The 18,997-nt window shown below is 63.4% G+C and overlaps 1 protein-coding gene and 1 long non-coding RNA gene across 4 annotated transcripts in view; one reads left to right on the top strand and one right to left on the bottom strand.

The window, feature by feature from the left end:
* Positions 1 to 14,815, bottom strand: part of LOC120394228 (epithelial discoidin domain-containing receptor 1-like) — a 44,401-nt gene extending 29,586 nt beyond the window's left edge. Inside the window, 2 exon segments of the mRNA XM_039518455.1 lie at positions 1,561 to 1,742; positions 14,715 to 14,815. The gene's annotated coding sequence lies outside the window, so the exon portion shown is untranslated.
* Positions 13,281 to 18,985, top strand: LOC120394229. 3 transcript variants are annotated; one of them, XR_005592212.1, is made up of 4 exons: positions 13,281 to 13,445; positions 14,573 to 14,875; positions 15,778 to 15,881; positions 18,920 to 18,985. It is a non-coding gene; the product is annotated as an uncharacterized LOC120394229 (long non-coding RNA). The 3 variants fall into 3 exon arrangements; XR_005592214.1 differs by having other exon boundaries at positions 18,869 to 18,985; XR_005592213.1 differs by lacking the exon at positions 18,920 to 18,985 and having other exon boundaries at positions 14,570 to 14,875; positions 15,778 to 15,905.
* The last annotated feature ends 12 nt before the right edge of the window (positions 18,986 to 18,997 follow it).

Raw genomic sequence — 18,997 nt, 5'->3', positions numbered from 1 at the left:
CCCGCCCAGCTGCTGGCTGCGGGCTTCCCACGGGAGGGCCCCTTGCAGGGGGGGGGGGCTGCGTCTAGTAGCCCCGGGCCGAAAGGAGGCAGCTCTCCGGGGGGGTCCCTGGATTGCCACCGAGCACAGAAAGGAAGGGGGGGGGGATCCCAGCTCCGTGGTCTGAGAGCTGTTTGCAAAATCCCCACCTGCTGGCTTGGGAAAAGGAGCCTCTCTCTCTCTGCTCACCTGCCCAGGGCTAGGATCAAGGGAGTTTCAATTCCCCCCACTCCAATGCCAGGATAAAGAGTGTTTCAATTCCTCCCACCCCCTTGCTAGGATCAAGTGAGTTTGGGTCCCCCCCTCTGCACCCCAACCCCCACTTCATGCTGGGATCAAGTGAGTTTCAATTCCCCCCTCCAATTCCAGGATCAAATGAGTTTCAATTCCCTCCTCCCCCTGCCCCATGCCAGGATAAAGTGAGTTTCAATTCCCCCCCACCATGTTAGCCTCAGGCACATTTCAATTCCCCCCAGCCTAGGGTGACCAGATGTCCCGATTTTATAGGGACAGTCCCGATATTTGGTGCTTTTTCTTATATAGGCTCCTATTACCCCCCACCCTCTGTCCCGATTTGTCACACTTGCTGTCTGGTCACCCTACTCCAGCCCCACCTCATGCTAGGATCAAGTGATTTTCAAATTCTCCCCTACCCCTGACCTCCCATTCCTGGGATAAAGGGAATTTAAATTCTTACCTTCCTGTTGTGGAAAAGGAGTGAGTTTTAACCCCAACTCTCTTTTGTGTACACTCTCTCTCTCTCTCTCTCTCTCTCTCTCTCTCATCCCTTTCAAATCCCTCCCACTTGTTGTCTGAATGATTGTGGTTTTTGTGGGGAAATTCGGAGTTTCAGTTCTTTCCTCCTGCTGGGAACAAGGTCAGTTATAAATCTCCTCTCCCACTGGGAAAAAATGAGTTTCAAGTCCATCCTCTGGGGGACAAAATGTGAGTTTCAAATATTCCCTTTTGATGGGACAAGTGAGGAAAAACCTCCTCGCTTGCTGGAAAAAGCGTTTCACGCCCTCCTTCTGCCTGGGGGGAAATGTGAGTTTCGAGTCGCCCCTGTGCACTAGCACTGGCCTCGGGTCTGCCCCAGCCCAAATTCTTGCCACCACTGGGAAAAGAGCCCCCCTCTTTTGCAGCCTTGTTGTGTCACCAAGTCACAAGACTGGAATTCAGTAGTGCCAGGTCATATCCCCAGCTCTGGGAAGGGAGTGGGGTCGGGGGGCTGGAAGCTAGGACACCTGGGTTCTAGTCCCTGTGCTGGGAACTTTTATATGAAAACTCACATTTTCCCTTCAGCCAAAAGGAGGATATGAGACTCATTTCCCCCAAAGCAAGACAGAAGGGTTGAAAGTCTGTAGTCCTCACAAGAGGTGTGATTTAAAACTCACTTTCTCCTAACAAGATGGGGGATTTGGAACTCACATGTTCACCAGGAAGGAAGGGGGGGGGGACTTGAAACTCACATTTCCTATCACAAGTCATTTCCCCAGCCAACAGCTGGGAGAGGGAACTCACATTTTCCCAGTAACTAGACATGGCTTCGAAACTCATTTATTCCCAGCAAGAGGCAACGGCCGGAGTCAATGTTTGTGAGAGCTGAGCTGAAGGTGTGAATCATGCAGGAGTCAATCTTCGGATATCCTGGCTCCTGCTGGCCCTTCAGTTTGGCTTCGATCCACCCTCCAGGCCTTACGTGGCTTTGGGGACAGGAAAATAGCAAGAGTGAAAGTTGGGATTAGAAAGCACAAGAGCAGAGGAGGATTTTCCCTACAGCCATGGGGGCCTGTCCCCTGTAGGGGGCACCAACTCGGACCCAAACTGCCTGGCTCGGGGGCAGGGAATGGGGCAGAGGCCTGTCCCCTCTAGGGGGCGCCGGCTCCCACCCGGCCCCAGGGCAGGGACTGGCTGGCTCAAGGGGGGCAGGGAATGGGGCAGGGGCCTGTCCCCTCTAGGGGGCGCCAGCTCCCACCCGCCCCAGGGCAGGGACTGGCTGGCTCAAGGGGGCAGGGAATGGGGCAGGGGCCTGTCCCCTCTAGGGGGCGCCGGCTCCCATCTGCCCCCAGGGCAGGGACTGGCTGGCTTGGGGGGCAGGAAATGGGGCAGGGGCCTGTCCCCTCTAGGGGGCACCGGCTCCGATCTGCCCCCAGGGCAGGGCCTGGCTGGCTCAAGGGGGCAGGGAATGGGACAGGGGCCTGTCCCCTCGCGGGGGGGCAGGCTCCCATCCGGCCCCAGGGCAGGGACTGGCTGGCTCGGGGCCGGGATTGGGGCCGGGGCCTGTCCCCTCTCGGGGGGGCCGCCGCCCACCCGCCCCAGGGCGGGGACTGGCTGGCTCGGGGGAAGGGAATGGGGCAGGGGCCTGTCCCCTCTAGGGGGCGCCGGCCCCGATCCGGCCCCAGGCGGGGGAGGCGGCAGGTCTGAAGACACAGATTCCTTCCCAGTCCCCAGCCAGGCGCCGGGGCCGAGCTGGGAGCTCCAGCGGGTTGGAGGCGCCTTTCCCAGCAGGCGGCTCTGCCGAGGCAGGTCCGGGCCCTGGCGCTGGGGTGACTCAGAGCAGGGCGAGGCCGGGGGTGGGCAGAGGGAAGGGAGATTTTGGGGCCATGTCTCCCGGTCCTGTGAGGTGGAAATCTTGGCCCCGGGCGGGAGACCTGGGAAAACCGGGGCAGGGCCGTGCTAAGCCAGGCAGGGAGGAGGAGGGGAGGGCCTGGGGAGGCAGGAGCGAAGAAGAGAGGGGAGGGGAGGGGCTGGGGAAGAAAGAGACAAACAGCGGGAGGGAGGCGCTGAGACTTGTGCCAGCGCCCGCGGTCCGAGCTGCCAGGAGACGCTGCCCCACGTGCGGCAGATTCCCTGCCCGGCCCTGTCTGGGCACGTTGGCGCTGGGCACCCGGCAGAGACGCCTGTTCCCCTCCCGCGTCCTCCCTGGGAGCGCTCCTGCCAAGGGGGTGGGGGTGGGGGTGGGGGCGTTCCTAGGGAAGGAGAGGAAAGTGGGGGGTGGCAGGGTTAAAGGGGGGGTTGGTTGATAAAGAGCCCCCAGCCCAGACAGGGAAACAATAAATAGAAATAGAACCCAGGAGTCCTGGCATGCAGCCCCAGCCCCTCGTCACTCTAACCACCAGCCCCCACTCCCTGCCTAGAGCTGGGGAGAGAACCCAGGAGTCCTGGCTCCCAGCCCCCCCCCTGCTCTAACCACTAGACTCCCCTCCCCTCCCAGAACTCGGGAGAGGACCCAGGAGTCCTGGCTCCCAGCCCTGCCCCCATCAGCTCTCCATAGGACACCTGCCAGCCCAGCCAGCCCCCTCCGGACCCTCGTGGCCGGCAGCCGCAGCAGGGAGACCCTGGGCTGGACAGGCCTGGGCAAGCGAGTGCCCCCTGGCCCCTGGGACGGGGCTCGATTCCAGCGTCTGAGCATCCCAGCCAGGGCCTTAGTGACCAGAGGGGCGCAGGCTTCGGAGCTTGTGCTCATGGCAACCAGAGGGGGGGCAGGCCCCCCATAAGCCACCTTCCATCCCCCTCTACTGCAGCCCCTCACCCGCTTCTGCTCTGTGTGCCCCCTTCTGCCCCCCCAGCCAGGGCAACGTCTGGCCCCCTCCCAGACCAGCACCCCTGCGCTAGGCGCTGTACACCCCCGACACCAACCTCAGAGAGCAGAGGGTTAATCTGGAGGCTCCAGCAGCGCTGGGGGGGGGCTGGGTTTGCAAGGGGGGGATTAGCCACTGAGCCGTGATGCCATGAAAAGCGGGTTTCCCAGAATCCCAGACACGGGGGCTTTGTGCTGAGATTTCAATGGGCTCAAAAGAACAAGGGGCATGAATAGCCCAGCAGGCCGTGGTCTGCTGCAGCCGCAGAACGGGGGCGGGGCTGGGCAGGCAGGGGGCTGCGGGTCGGGAGTGAGGGGCACCAGCAGGGCTGGGCTGGCAGGGGGCTGCGGGTCAGGAGTGAGGGGCACCGGCAGGGCTGGGGGGAGCCCAGGGCCAGGCTGGCAGGGGCTGCGGGTCAGGAGTGAGGGGCACCGGCAGGGCTGGGGGGGGGCAGGGCTGGGCGAGCAGGGGCTGCGGGTCGGGAGTGAGGGGCACCGGCAGGGCTGGGGTCAGCCCAGGGCTGGGCTGGCAGGGGCTGCGGGTCGGGAGTGAGGGGCACCGGCAGTGCTGAGGGGAGCCAAGGGCCGGGCTAGCAGGGGCTGCAAGTTGGGAGTGAGGGGCACCGGCGGGGCTGGGGGGGCAGGGCTGGGCTGGCAGGGGCTGCGGGTCGGGAGTGAGGGGCACCGGCAGGGCTGGGGGCAGGGCTGGGCTGGCAGGGGCTGCGGGTCGGGAGTGAGGGGCACCGGCAGGGCTGGGCTGGCAGGGGCTGCGGGTCGGGAGTGAGGGGCACTGGCAGGGCTGGGGGGGGCAGGGCTGGCCTGGCAGGGGCTGCGGGTCGGGAGTGAGGGGCACCGGCAGGGCTGGGGGGGGGCAGAGCTGGGCTGGCAGAGGCTGCGGGTCGGGAGTGAGGGGCACCAGCAGAGGCACCGACATTCCCCCTTATCTCTGGCCAGCTCCCAGGCTGCCTCCCCCAGCTGCCCGGAGCTGAGTCGGATGCGAGATCAGCGCTGGTGCCAGTTTGCAGGAGGCAGCAAGATCATCCCCCAGCCAGGGATGAGAGAGGTTCCTCCCCCACCCACCCGTCCCTGCCGCAGCCATTGGAGCCGGCGCCCCCTAGCGGCGAAGGTCCCGGCACTGGCACTCAGCAGGTTAATAGGAATTCGGCCCCAGCTGAGCTGTTTGCTCAGGCCCTGTCCCGGCTCCGCCCTGGGCACCTTTGCCAATAAAGCCAGGGAAGGTGCCGGGTTCGGTGGCAGGCGTGCGGGGGCCCATCCCCAGCAGGTGCGATCTCCTGGCTGCCGGGCTGGAGGAGTGGGGCAGGGAGCAGTGTGGTGCGAGTGCGAGGGGACAGCGGGGTCTGTTTCCAGGCTCCCCCCACCCCGCCACCGCTAGCGATAGCAGTGAGTCTGGTGTGGGGATTTTAACACACATCCCTGCCCCACTGGAGGGGAGGACTTGGGCAGGGGCAGAATACAGCCTGTGCTAACAAAGGTGTGGGCGGGATTTAACACTCACATGGTCCCTGTGGGAGGATTTGAAACACTCTTTTGTCCCCCAGAAGAGAGGTGGGGGGCTCTGTAACACTCATTTAGTTCTTCCCAGAGGAGGAGTATTTGAAACTGACCTTTAACCCAGGAAGGTGGATTTGAAACTCACTTTATCCTAGCATGAAGGCAGGACTAGAAACTCACTTCTCTCTCTAGCAAGAAGAGGGAGGAGGGTATTTGAAACCGATTTTTAACCCAGCAAGAAAGGGGATTTGAAATGCATTTTACCCTGATATGAAGGGGCGGTGGGGAGCAGAGAGCTAAAACCCTGCAAGAATTTTTAAATAAAGGATGCAAGGGGGAGATTTTGACCCAGATTTGGGGGAGGGAGGCTCATACCCCACATCCCTCCAGGGCAGGGTGGGGGTGGCGGAGCACCTTTCAACCCAGGGCTTTGAAACTCATTTTTCCCAGCGAGAAGGGGAGACCTTGAAGCAGAAAAGGAGCGAGAGGTACAGCTGCAGACAGACACCGCCCCGAATCCCCGCGGCCGAGCACAGCGCTGATCTCTCTCTCCACACACACGCGCCCACAGATCCGCACCGTCCCCAGACAGCGGGAGCGGCCCGAGCTCATTAGTTCTCGCTCCACATCTGCGCCCATCTCCACGGGGACACATGCGGCCCGTGATGGGGGGGCAGATAATGAGCTACCCAGGCACCCCACAGCTCCATCAGCCCCCCTCACTCCTGCCCCCCAGCAGCCCTGCTGGTGCCCGGCGCTGCCAGCCCTGGGCACGGGGCAGGGCCCAGCCCGGGCAGGGCGCGGGGGAGAGGCAGCAGCCGGGGGCCCTGCCTGACAAGTGGGTTTTTATCAGCAGAGATTCCTGGCGGCTGGAGACGGACTGTTAAATATAGACACAGGCTGGGGGGAGGGGGAGGCGATAGGGGGATAGACAGAGACACAGACAGATGCCTGCACAGACACACACACACACACACACACAGACTCGCACCCCGCTGAGATCATTTCTTCCCAACCCCCATCTCAGTCACTTTCTCCTTCTCTGTTTTCCTTCCCAAGTTTCTGGTTTGTCCGGTTTTTCTGCTCAGGCTGAGTCAGACACACACACACACACAGACACACACACACACACACACGTGCAACGCACCACTCAACACGAAACAAACACACACAGGCGCACAAGCCAACCCACACAGAGACACGTCACGGGCCACAGCGATGCAGCAGGAAACGCACACCCGCTGCCAAAGATGCGCAATGCAACACACGGTGCGACACACGGGTACCCTGCAACACAGAGGCACAAGGACCCACAGACTCACAAGGCAACAACCACATACACGGGAACACAAAGACAGGCAGGGACACACACACACACCCCTCGCTCCCTTGAGCCACAGCTCCAGCTGGGGCAGGCAGCTACAGGCCGCACACCCACACAACACACACATTCAAGGCCACCAAATTCCCAGGCACCGTTCCAGACCAGGGCACCTAGAACCTGTTCTAGAACCCAGGATGGGCAGGTTCCAGATTCCTAGTGGATCCAGTCCAGGTTTTCCCTCCCACCGAGCTTCAGCGAGAGACCTGTTAGGGTCCGGCAGGTGAGGGATTAAAGGAAACCCCGGCACCGGATCCCTCCCATCCCTGGAATGGACTCACCTCTCCCCCACCCCCGCTCTCCTGGCGGGGGGCTGTTCTGAAGCTCCCGCCCCGCGGGTCTGCAGCCCCCATTAGCAAGGACTCGTTCATCCATTATTCACCAGCCGGGCTGTGAAATGAGCCCCCCACGGGAAGTGGGGGAGCTGGTGAATTATTCAGAAGCCCCAGGAAAGCAGCTGCCAGCGATCGATGAACCGGCCTGGGGCGGGGAAGGGGCCTGGGACACAGATGCAGCCCCGTGCCATTCCCTCCCAGTGGGGAAACTGAGGCACACAGCCACGCCATCCACTTTCTCCCAGGGCTAGGACCCAGGACTCCTGGCTTCCTTCCCCCCACCCCACTCCCCACCCAGAGCTGGGGATAGAACCCAGGAGTCCTGGCTCCGCTAACCCCTATCGCTCACTCCCAGCGCTGGGGCGGGAACCCAGGAGTCCTGGGGGACCTTGCTGAGCTGTGGAATTTGGCCACAGAAGGCGGCGGCTCAGAGATCCAGGCCACGCTGACGCCTGTGAAATATTTTGCCCCATGTGTGAAATTTCTCACCCTCGCCCTGTGATATTAGCACGGCAGTGCAAAGGGGTCAGGATCCGCCTGGGGGGCTCTGATCTCCCCCCCCCCCCCACACACACACACAGACACTGAACTGCATGATGGGTAATCAATGTAAGGCAACCACATTACCCCTGGGTACCCCAGCTCGGGGAGGGGAGGGGAGGGGGGCTTGGAGCCAGGACTCCTGGGTTCTGTCCACGGTTCTGGGAGAGGAGTGGGTGCTAGTGGTTAGAGCAGGGGGAGAGGCTGGGAGCCAGGACTCCTGGGTTCTTTTCCCAGCTCTGCCCCTGGTGCTCAGGCAGCCCCGGAGGGTTAACAGAGAGAGGAGCCGAATGGGAACCTAAGCGAGCGGGGTGGGATCGATGGATCGATGGCGCTGCCAATAACGCCCGTTCTGCATCAGCAGATCCCCGGAGCAGGTGATGAGCCGCTGCGCCCCCCCCCCCCCAGAACCCCTCCTCCGACCCCTGCACCCGCCCAGCCACAGAGACAGTCGCTTTTCCCTTTTCACTTCTTGGCAGAGCAGCAGCCAAAGGGTTAACCCCGCCTCCAGCCCTAAAGGCCAGGGGGGCAGCTGGCTCCATCCTGCCCCCTTGAGCCAGGAGGGGTGAGAAGCAACTTAGATCCCACTTGCCTCCCACAGCCAGAACCCAGGAGTCCTGCCTCCCAGCCCCACTCCCCGCTCTAACCACTAGACCCCCCTCCTCCCAGAGCCAGGAGTCCTGGCTCCCAGCCCCACCCCGCTCTAACCACTAGACCCCTCTCCCCTCCCAGAGCCAGAACCCAGGAGTCCTGGCTCCCAGCCCCCCTCGCTCTAACCACTAGACCCCTCTCCCCTCCCAGAGCCAAAACCCAGGAGTCCTGGCTCCCAGCCCCCGCGCTCCTAACCACTAGACCCCACTCCCCTCCCAGAGCCAGGAGTCCTGGCTCCCAGCCCTGCCCCCAGCCACCAGCGCAGGGGGCCGGGAATGGATGAGCGGTGACCTACTGGCTCGTTTGCAGCAGTGACCTTTGCATCCTCCGGTGCAAACAAGAGCGTAGGCTAAAAATACCTGGGGGCAGCAGTGTAATGCAGTCACCCCGGCTCTGAATGCCCCTCACTCCCGACCCGCAGCCCCTGCTAGCCCGGCCCTGCCCTCCCCAGCTCTGCCGGTGCCCCTCACTCCCGACCTGCAGCCCCTGCCAGCCCAGCCCTGCCGGGGCCCCGCCCTCCCGACCCGCAGCCCCTGCCAGCCCAGCCCTGGGCTCCGAATGATTATCCGTGTTTTCTCCTCCCTTCCACAAATAAAAGTAACTAAATCAGCTTTGCTTCCAGCCGCTATTGATCCCTGCAGAGAGGAAGCCATCGATTTCCGAGCACATCAGAACCGCAGGGAGACCTGGGTCCTGTCCGGTTCTCTGTCCCGCCTTGCACTGCCCTCCCGGACGCCTGGGTCCCATTCCCCATCCCAGTCTCTCCGGCGGGGGACAGGGATCCTTCCCCCAAACAATGCGCTGGTCCCATCAACCAGCCAAGAGCCCCGGGTGGGAATCAGAGAGACCCGCAGGCTCCAGGGCTCCCCAGGCCAACGGGGGCGCGGCTACCGGCCGGGGTCACCGCGGCTACCGGCCAAGGGAACCAAGACCCAGCACAGGGCCAAGGCCAGGGGGAGATTTTTATCCAGAGGAAAGGCCCCATGTCGCATCCTCTGTGCCCCCCTGAGCCAGCCAGTCCCTGCCCCATTCCCTGCCCCCCTGAGCCAGCCAGTCCCTGCCCTGGGGACAGAGGGGAGCCAGCGTCCCCCAGAGGGGCCAGGCCCCTGCCCCATTCCCCACCCCCCGAGCCAGCCAGTCTCCCCCTTCACCCCCCACCGTCCCGGGGCGTAACTGTTGCTCCAGCTGCTCCCTGTTGTCTCTCAGGAACAGCTGTAGAAGGATCAAGGTGAGGGGGGGCGCAGGGAGCAGCTGGGGGGTGATGGAAACAGCTGAGGTGGGGTGGGGAAAGCCCTGTCCTCTGATCTGGCCAAACCCAGCCCACAAACGCAGCGTGGGAAAAGAACCCAGGAGTCCTGGCTTCCCCGCTCCCCTCCCCGCCCCGTGCCCCTGCCCAGCACAGCGCCACCTAGCGCCGCCCTGGGGTCAGCACCACCCCCCACACCCCCATCCATTCCGCACTGACATTGATGGGTTCTTAAAAGCCCGTTTGTTTCCCGGCCCAGGCGTGACTGTCACGGGCAGGCGGCTCCCTGCGGGGAGATCAGCGGAGGCTGAAGCTGCCGGGTCAGCCATTAGCCAGGGTCCCCTGGGCCCCCTAAGGGGAACGGGCTGCCTAGAAACACCAGGTGCCTGAGCCAGAGCTGGGGAGAACCCAGGAGTCCTGGCTCCCAGCCCCCGCTCTAACCACTAGGCCCCACTCCCCTCCCAGAGCTGGGGAGAACTCAGGAGTCCTGGCTCCAAGCCCTCCCTGCTCTAACCACCAGCCCCCACTCCCCTCCCAGAACTGGGGAGAGAACCCAGGAGTCCTGGCTCCCAGCCCCCGCTCTAACCACTAGGCCCCACGCCCCTTCCAGAGCTGGGGAGAGAACCCAGGAGCCCTGGTCCAACCCCAGGCTCCAGAGAGACCAGCTGAGTCAGGGAACGGGACAGTTCCTGGGGGTCCCCTCCCCCTTGCAGGCCCCATGGGCTCATTGGCTGACGAGCTCGTTATGTCTCTGGTTCCCAGCCAGGGCTCTGGGCTCCCCCCCCCCCCTCCCCCCGTGCCAGGGCAGGGAGCCTTTAAGAGCCGGCTCCGCACCCACTCACCCGGCAGGATAATTTGCGCCTCTCAGGAATTCCTGCCCCATGACGAGGCCCCGCTCCCCGTGGGATTATGGAACCAAGGATCTAGGGAGGGGAGTGGGGGCTAGTGATTAGAGCAGGGGGTTGAGCCAGGACTCCTGGGTTCTCTGCCAGCTCTGGGAGGGGAGTGGGGGCTAGTGATTAGAGCAGGGGGTTGAGCCAGGACTCCTGGGTTCTCTGCCAGCTCTGGGAGGGGAGTGGGGCAGTGGGGTCTCATGAGGGCAGAGCAGGTGGCCCGTTCCCCTTCAGTGACGATTTGTGCCCACCGTGGCCCTGTGCCCAAAGGACCAGCCGGGCACCGGGGTCCCAGCCCCAGGCCGGGGCTGGCTCATGGCCTGGGCAGGGATGTTTCTCGGCTGGGGTCATGGGAGCGGCCGGGTGGGAAAGCGGAGTTGGCCTCGGCTGGCTGGGCCCCGGGGAGGGGGGGTACCCAGGAGCCCCTGGCTCAGATCCAGGTCGGGGGCAGGGAGGCGGGGACTGGCCCGGCCCAGTGCCAGCTGGCCAGTTCTGCAGCGGGGGAAGATCTACCTCCCCTCCCCCCATCCAGCCACTGCTACCCCACCCCCCTGCCCTGAGCCCCTGCTGCACCCCACACTCCTGCACCCCAACCCCCTGCCTGCACCCCCACCCTCTGGCCCTGCCTGCAATTTCCCCACCTCGTTGTAGCCCCCAGGCCAAAGAGGTTGCCCACCCCTGCCCCAGAGCGTGGGGGCGGGGACCCTACCCGCAGCCTCTTCCCAAAGGGATTTACCAAGCAGCCAAAGTTTCTCGCTCGAGAGTGACCCCTGGTGCCCAGATCAGGTAGCGCCACCACATCCCCATGGCTCCATTTTCAATGCAAAATTATAACGTGTGGATCAAACCCACAGACCCCTCTCACCCCCTGCCGGGATCAGACCCCTGGGGCAATCCAGCCCGGCATCCCCCCTCCCCACCCTACCGGGGTCAGACCCCTGGGTCCCTCTGGCCTGTATCCCCTACCCCCTGCCGGGGTCAGACCCCTGGGTCCATCCGCCGGCATCCCCTGCCAGGATCAGACCCTGGGGCCATCCGCCTGTGTCTCCTCCCCTGCCGGGAACCCTGGGTCCATCCGGCCCGCATCCCCTCCCCTGCCGGGATCAGACCCCTGGGTCCATCCGGCCCGGCATCCCCCCTCCCCCCCTGCCGGGATCAGACCCCTGGGTCCATCCGGCCCGGCATCCCCCCTCCCCGCCCGGATCAGACCCCTGGGTCCATCCTGCCTGTGTCCCCCCTGATACATTCATACTCATTTTTGCCTCCTATCAAAAATCCCTCCAGTCTCACCCGGCCTGGCCTCTGTGTATGGGGGGGGGGGGGGGGCTGAATTCAGGTAACGCCCCCATCCCTGTTAATAAACTAAATGTACCCCAGTGACACTCCCCCCCCCCGCAATATACAGATCTAAGTGTGGCTGCAAAATCCCTCCCCTTCCTGCCCCAGTGCCAAGAATGTGCAGGAGCGACCCCTTGTGCCCTGGGGAAGAGGCAGACAGACCTCAAGTCAGGTCACCTGGAGGAGTGAGAGCACAGTGTGTGTGACCCACTAGAGCCCCAGGCCCCATCGCAGAGCAGGACCCCGCTGTGTCAGGTGCTGTACAAAAAGAACAAAGAGCCAGTGAGCTGCCAGGCCAGGCCCCAGCTCCCGGGTCAGGAGCTACCCGGGAGCTGGTCCCTGCAGACTGCGGGGGATGTGGCACTGGAACGGCGCGGCGCCTGGGAACCGCAAGGCGCTGCGGCTCGCTAGCGACGTGCCCCACGGCTCAGGGGTGAGTGGGGGGGCTGATGGGAGCCGGAAAGGGGGCTGCTCTATGCCAGGCTCTGCAGAGGGTGACGGGAGCGAGCACACAGGGGCCCCCGGGTTGGGAGCGGGTCCTCGGGGAGCTGCTACACGGAGGGACATGGCGGCAGCCGGGAGTCCCCAGGGCGCGTGTGGGGCTGAGAGAGGGGCAGAGGGGAGCCGGGCGGTGGGTGGACTGAGTGAAGGGCCACGAGATGGCAGCAGAGGATCGGAAAGTGGGGGGGCTCTGAGTACAAAGTCATCCCCACCTCTGCCTGTCCATCCAGCCCCCCACCCCCTTCCCTCCCTGCATCCAGGCCCCCCACCCTCCCTCTGCCTGTATCCAGCCCCCCACCTCCTTCCCTCACTGCATCCAGCCCCCCACCCTCCCTCTGCCTGCCCAGCCCCCCACCTCCTTCCCTCCCTGCATCCAGCCCTGCCCTGCCCAGCCCCCACCCCTTCCTCCTGCATCCAGCCCTCCTCTGCCTGCCCAGCCCCACCTCCTTCCCTCCTGCATCCAGCCCCCACCCTCCCTCTGCCTGTCCATCCAGCCCCCCCACCCCCTTCCCTCCCTGCATCCAGCCCCCCCCCCTCCCTCTGCCTGTCCTGCCAGCCCCCCCACCCCCTTCCCTCCCTGCATCCAGCCCCCCCCTCCCTCTGCCTGTCCTGCCCCACCTCCCTCTGCCTGCCCAGCCCCCCACCTCCTTCCCTCCCTCTGTCCAGCCCCACCCTCCTCTGCCTGTCCATCCCCCCCACCTCCTTCCTCCTGCATCCAGCCCCACCCTCCTCTGCCTGCCCAGCCCCCACCTCCTTCCTCCCTGCATCCAGCCCCCACCTCCCTCTGCCTGTCCATCCAGCCCCCCACCCCTTCCCTCCATCCATCCATCCACCCACTCCTCTGCCTGTCCTGCCAGCCCCCACCCCTTCCCTCCTGCATCCAGCCCCCTCCTCTGCCTGTATCCAGCCCCACCCCCTTCCTCCCTGCATCCAGCCCCCACCTCCCTCTGCCTGTCCATCCAGCCCCCACCTCCTTCCCGCCTGCATCCAGCCCCCCCTCCCTCTGCCTGCCCAGCCCCCCCCCCCCCCGGCTGTCCCCAGCGGGCGGGTCTCTCCGGGGGAGGGGGGGGGCGCTTCCCCGCCTCCCGTTCACTGACCAGCCCAGCTCCAGCCGGCCCCAGCGCGGGGCGGAGCCCTCCCTCCCCGCGTCCCCCAATCACAGCCCGCCCCCGGCTGCCGGCCAATCAGGAGGCCGGGGAAGCCAGCCAATGGGAGGAGGGGCCCTGCCTGCTGTTGGCACTCGCGCCCTCCCGGCATGCTTTGCGGCGCGGACGGCCCTGGAGCCGGCTCGGGGGGCACCCGGGGGGCCGGGAGGATCCGCTGGCATCGTGCCCCGGGGCAGGGGGCCCCGGCTCGGGAGGGGCCCGGCCCGGCAGCGGGGAGCCTGGGGACTGGTGCGGGAGCGGCCGGCCTGAGCGAGAGCAGCGGGGTGAGCGGTTTGCACCGGGGAGGTGGGGGCCAGCCCGCGGCTGTGCTCGGCGCTGCACAGAACGACGAGACCCCGCGGCCGGCGGCTGCGGGTCCCGGTGACCCCAGTTCCTCTCTGGAATTGCCCGTCGCTAAATCCCGGCTCTCACGCCCGCCCCGCCCTAGGTCCCAGCTCCTCGGCTGTTTCCCTGCGTTGCCCCAGGAGCCCCGCTCCGGAGCGGCTCGTCCCGGGGCCCAGCGATCTCCAGGTGACCGAGCCGAGGGGGCTGCCCGAGACACCGGCCGTCACCATGGCCCTAGATCAGCCCTGAGAGGCCCGGCTGGACAGAGCTAGAGACCCCAAGGCGGGGCGGGGGCTGAGCCAGGACTCCTGGGTTCCCTCCCTGGCTCTGGGAGGGGAGCGAGGGCTGGTGGTTAGAGCAGGGGGGGCTGGGAGCCAGGACGCCTGGGTTCCCTCCCTGGCTCTGGGAGGGGGGTCAGCCTAAGGGCAGGGGTGAGCCAGGACTCCTGGGTTCTGTTTTAACCCAGTGTCCTTGAATGTTCTTACTGTGGCTGGGAATTGCGGGCTGCCTGTTTCTCACCAAGGTGAGAAAGGGTTAATCCCCGGCTTTCCCGTGGCATGCTGGGAGTTGTAGTCCTTAGGGCGTGAGATTAAGGGGTTGCTGCTTCCTCCCGAAGCACTGGGGTTGGTTTTGTGGTGCCTGGTTGAGTGAAGCCGCAGGAGCCTGAACAGGGGCACCCTGCGTGCCAGCCCGGACACCTGGGTCCCCCTTCCCTGTCCTCCCTGCATCCCATTCCCTCTCGTCTCTCTGATCCCATAGGGGTGAGCGCCCTGCACTGCCCTCCCGGACGCCTGGGTCCCCTCTCGGTCTCCATGCCCCAGGGGGAGGGGGCAGGACTCCCTGCAGTAGCCTCCCCCAAAGGCGTGCCCGTCCCCTGCACTGAGCGGGCACGTAAGAACCGGAGGCAAAGCACTGACAGGAACGAATAACGGGCCAGCTGCTCCCTGGGCTGCTCCTATATCTTCCCTTCCTACACGTCCCCCTGCAAGGGCTGGCTCTCTCACGGGGGGGGGGCTTGCCTTATTTGTACCCTTTTGTGCCACACGTCTCCCCTCTGCTGCAGCAGGATGGCTGCCGTCCCTGCAGGGCGCCCTCGGCATGGAGTCCCCATGACAACGAGATGCGGCTTTCCAGGGACACCGATTCCTAGCTCCAAACCTGCAAGGTCCCAGCCTGCCTTGCAAGGTGGGGGGGCAGGGATCACTCACCCTGCTGCTGAAATGCAGCCACCTCTGGGGTGGGACGCACTGGAGAGGACGTTGCCGCAAACCCTGCTGCGTGGATGCTGAACTCCCAGGAAGCAGACAGGGTGGTAGGAATGTGAGAGCAGCAGTTGTCACCGGTTCACAGCAGCGAACAGTTTTGTCTGGTAAGTTTAAAAACAACAAACCCCAAGGCAGTGACTAGCTAAAACGTTGTGACCTTGAACTGCATGCTGCTCCGCAGTGGGGCAGAGGGGTGTGGGGCAGGGGATGCTCCCGCCTTAGCGCACGGTGCCCTCCCACAAAGGCGTGCCTGGACCCCCCGTGTTCGGGTGCGTAAGAACCGGAGGCAGATTAACCGGAATGGAGAGTTACCGATGGGGTAGCCGGAATCGGAGCTGCTCAGGTGTCTTTATTCCAACATGTTCAGTGCTGGGGACTGGCCGGCTCAGAAGGGTGGGGAAATGGGGCACAGGCCCTTTCCCTCTGAGGGGAGGGGCTGGGGCAGGCCCCTCTAGGGAAGCACAGGCCCTTTCCTCCAGGGGCATTGGCCCTGACCCCAAGGCAGGACTGGCCGGCTCAGGAGGGTGGGGAAATGGGGCACAGGCCCTTTCCTCTGGGGCATTGGCCTGACCCCAAGGCAGGGACTGGCGGCTCAGGAGGGTGGGGAATTGGGGCACAGGCCCTTTCCCCTCTAGGGGGCATTGGCCCTGACCCCAAGGCAGGGGACTGGCCGGCTCAGGAGGGTGGGGAAATGGGGCACAGGCCCTTTCCCCTCTAGGGGGCATTGGCCCTGACCCCAAGGCAGGGGACTGGCCGGCTCAGGGGAGTGGAATCACACCCCCTTGAACCGGGGTGTGCTGCTCACTAACCCTTGGGGCACCCCTGCCCACACAACCGAGGATCCGTCCTTCCCACCCCCCACAGCAAAGCCGAGTCACTGCCTGGGGGGCTCATCTGGGGCACCCCCATAATGCTGTTACATCCAGCCCCCCTCCACCAGGGCAAAGCCTGTGTCTGCAGGGCTCTCCCCACCCCCTGCTCCTAACACACCTTCCTTCTCGCCTAGGCTCTCGGGACCCGGCTGGCACGAGCCGAGGGAGACCCAACGGATTCTGCCACCAGCAGCCAGAGACAGCCAGGAAGATGGGAACGAATGGGGGGGAGAAGGAGGTGCAATAAAAGCCCTGACCAGTGGGTGGTGCCCTCGCTCTGTACACAGCCCAGCCAAGATAATGGAGCCGGGGGTGGATACTAACCACCAGCCACTGCCCTTGCTGCAGGCCTTAAACAGCCTGAAGAGGGGAAATTGCAATACAAGCACTGGCCACTGGGGGGCACCCGTGGTGTGCAGTGTTGAGTTGGGAATTCAGTGCTAGGAGAGGTGTGATTATCTCCCCCACACACACACACACATGCTCCCATCCCCCACAGGGGATCCCAGTACAGCCAGATTCACCCTCACCCCTCCACACTTAAGACTTGTACAGCCCATTTTCCCTCATCTGTGCCCCACCCACCACATGAACAGCCCCCCCCAGCCAGATTCCCCCCATACACGCAGCCCCCTCCACACGTCTCCATTAGAGCTACATTCCTCTCAAACCCCTCACGTATGGGGGACCGGTAGGGCCCTCTGTGAAATGGGGATAACACCGCTGACCTGCCTAGTAAAGCACTTGGGGATCTGATGAAGGGCACTGGCTGGGGGCACCGTGGGGGGAGACACAGAATCTCCCCACAGGGGACTGGGTTGGGGCAGAGCAGCCACCAGGCCCTGGAGAGCAGAAAGACCATCCCCCTGGCAAAGTGCCCTGCCCCCATCAGCCGGGGGGAGGGCAAATCTGAGAGTGGGAAATGACCCAGAGCACCAGAACCCCCACGGGTGTCCCCTCCTTGGGCCCTCTCCACCCCCACCCCAAGTCTCTCCCCTCCTGGGCTCCTCGGTGGTGGTGAACATCAGCTGACACAGACTCATTTTGATCTCGCCCAGGGAGGTTTCTATAGTTTCGTCTTGATACAGGCCCTGGGCATGGGCAGCGACATGCGGCGAGTGGGGGGCGCCCTCCCCATCTAGACTCGGACTCACACCAGCCTGGTTGGCCCAGCTCAGCCAGGTGGCCACCAGCTGCTGCACGGAGGATGCGAGAGCCAGGCTAGGGCCAACGATGGTTTAGCTTCCCCCTGGTCCCAGCCAGGCTGTACCAAACCCCAGCTCTTAGACCCAGCCCCTCATGGGACGTGGGTGCCCAACTCCCCAGGGGCATCTGAAAACCCTGGAGGAGCTGGGCCTTAATTACATTGGAAAAAACTTCATTATCCAGGATGGGAGACTCCGGCCAGCCCAGAGCACCCTCCTGGCCATATTCAATGCCATTATAATGCACTGCCCCAGAGCACCCCCACCCCCCATTCAATGCCATTATCACACACTGCCCCAGAGCATCACTCACCCCGCTCTGGCTCACACTGCTCCTTGGTGCTGGTGAGGCAGCTCCTCCGGCCAGAAACTCTTGCCCAGGGCAGCTGAAGTCCAAACTGAACACAAAGGACTGCACAGCCCCCACCCTGCCTCAGTTCCCCCAGCAGCAGCAGCTCCCTTGTGGGGCCAGCTGCCTGGACACCCAGCTTCTCATGAACTAGCTTCGGTTCCACCACACCCTTGTTCTCCCAGAGTTAGGTCCCTTGGCCTGGTGTAATCCCAGCAGCTGCTGTCCCTGATAGGCTCTGGGCTTTCAGGCCCACTCCCAGCTGGGCCCTGGGCTGGCTGATGAGGATCAGCTGGGGCTGGGATGTGGGGATGAGCCCAGCTCCCCTTAAAGGGCCGGCCAGCCCGGGACAGCAGTTATCTTCTTGCCAGTGGGTAGGTGGGAGAAGATTGTGAGCGGACGGTTTGATGGGACGGTTTGATGCAGGGGGAGTGAAAGTCGGGGGTTACGTGCTATCAGGTGCCTAAGGAGCTGAAGGGTTGTAAACATTAGCAGCGGGGGTGGGGGTGTTTTCTGGGGGGCTGGCTCAGGGTTGGAGTGGAGGGCAGGGTAGGTCATGCCTCAGTACAGTGCTCTTAAAAAGCTTTGCCGCAGCACAGAGAAGCCATTAGCCTCTGTTCCTTTCTTAAGCCTCATCTCCAAGGTGGGGGTCATGCCCCAGGCTCCAAACCCTTCCCCGCCCTGGATCAGATCATTTTAACCAGGTGAAGGCGCTGGTCTGTATAATGACCACAGGGGGGACATAGGTGACGGGCGGCTATTCTATATAATGACCAGAGGGGGGAAAGGAAGGAGTATGGGATGGGAAGCAGGGACAGCTGTACTGTGCAATGACCGCACGGGGGTGGCAGGGGCTGTGGGGCGGAAAGCAGGGACAGCTGTACTGTGCAATGACCGCACGAGGGCGGCAGGGCGCCAATGATGGGGAAAGGTACCTAGGGGTATCATAGACAAGTTTGCAAGTGATGCCTATAGCTGAGGTTGCCAGGCAGGTCTCACTGTAAATCCCTGTTTTCAGGTGCGTAGGCCTTTGCCAAATGTTAGCCCTTTGGGGTCAAATGTCCCATGCTGGATGTCTGCCTCAGACTGATGTATTGGGGGGGAGCAAAACCAAATGATTTTGTTCGTTTTTGGATTTCTTTGAAAAGGGAAAATTTAGAGAAAATCACGTACATTTCCATGTTCCAAAAATACCAATTTTTGCCCCCCCCCCCCCCAAGTGTTAAAAAATTTCCTCCTAGCTCCAATTCTGAGGCCCCTTTCCACCGCCAGGACGGTGCCCAGCGGTCTGAGGCATGTCTACACACGTTAGCATATGTGCAACGTGCCTTGGGCAGCACGTGACCAGATTCAGCACCGAATTCACTTTGCTGATCGGATCATTTGTTGGCCTGGTCTGGTTACCGCCGTGGAGTGTGACGTGAACACTGATCCCTTCGCCTCATGTCTATACTACAGCTCAGCGTTGTAATTTGTACACGCACTAGCTCTGCTCCAGCTGAGCCCACCTAAAATGAGCCTGTTCTAGCCAGTTGGCCACGCTGCCTCCCTAGCACCGTGGTGAATCAGGGCCAAGCTGCCACAAATACCTTCTCCCTCAAAATAAATTGCTCCCTCTTTTCACAAGCATTATTCACTAACTTCCCTTTGGTGCCTGTCATTATATCCCAGCACCTGACAGCTGTCCATGAAGGGATCCTCACCTTCGCTTTCCTGTTACAGATGGGGAAACTGAGGCACACAGTGACCTTGTCCAAGGTCATACCGGGAGTCTGCGGTGGAGCTGGGGTGAGGCCAGAT

This window comes from Mauremys reevesii, unplaced genomic scaffold (genome assembly GCF_016161935.1).
Source record: "Mauremys reevesii isolate NIE-2019 unplaced genomic scaffold, ASM1616193v1 Contig43, whole genome shotgun sequence".
Classification (NCBI taxonomy): domain Eukaryota; kingdom Metazoa; phylum Chordata; order Testudines; family Geoemydidae; genus Mauremys; species Mauremys reevesii.
The sequence above is the reverse complement of the archived record's forward strand: the minus strand, read 5'-3'. Positions and strand labels throughout refer to the sequence as shown.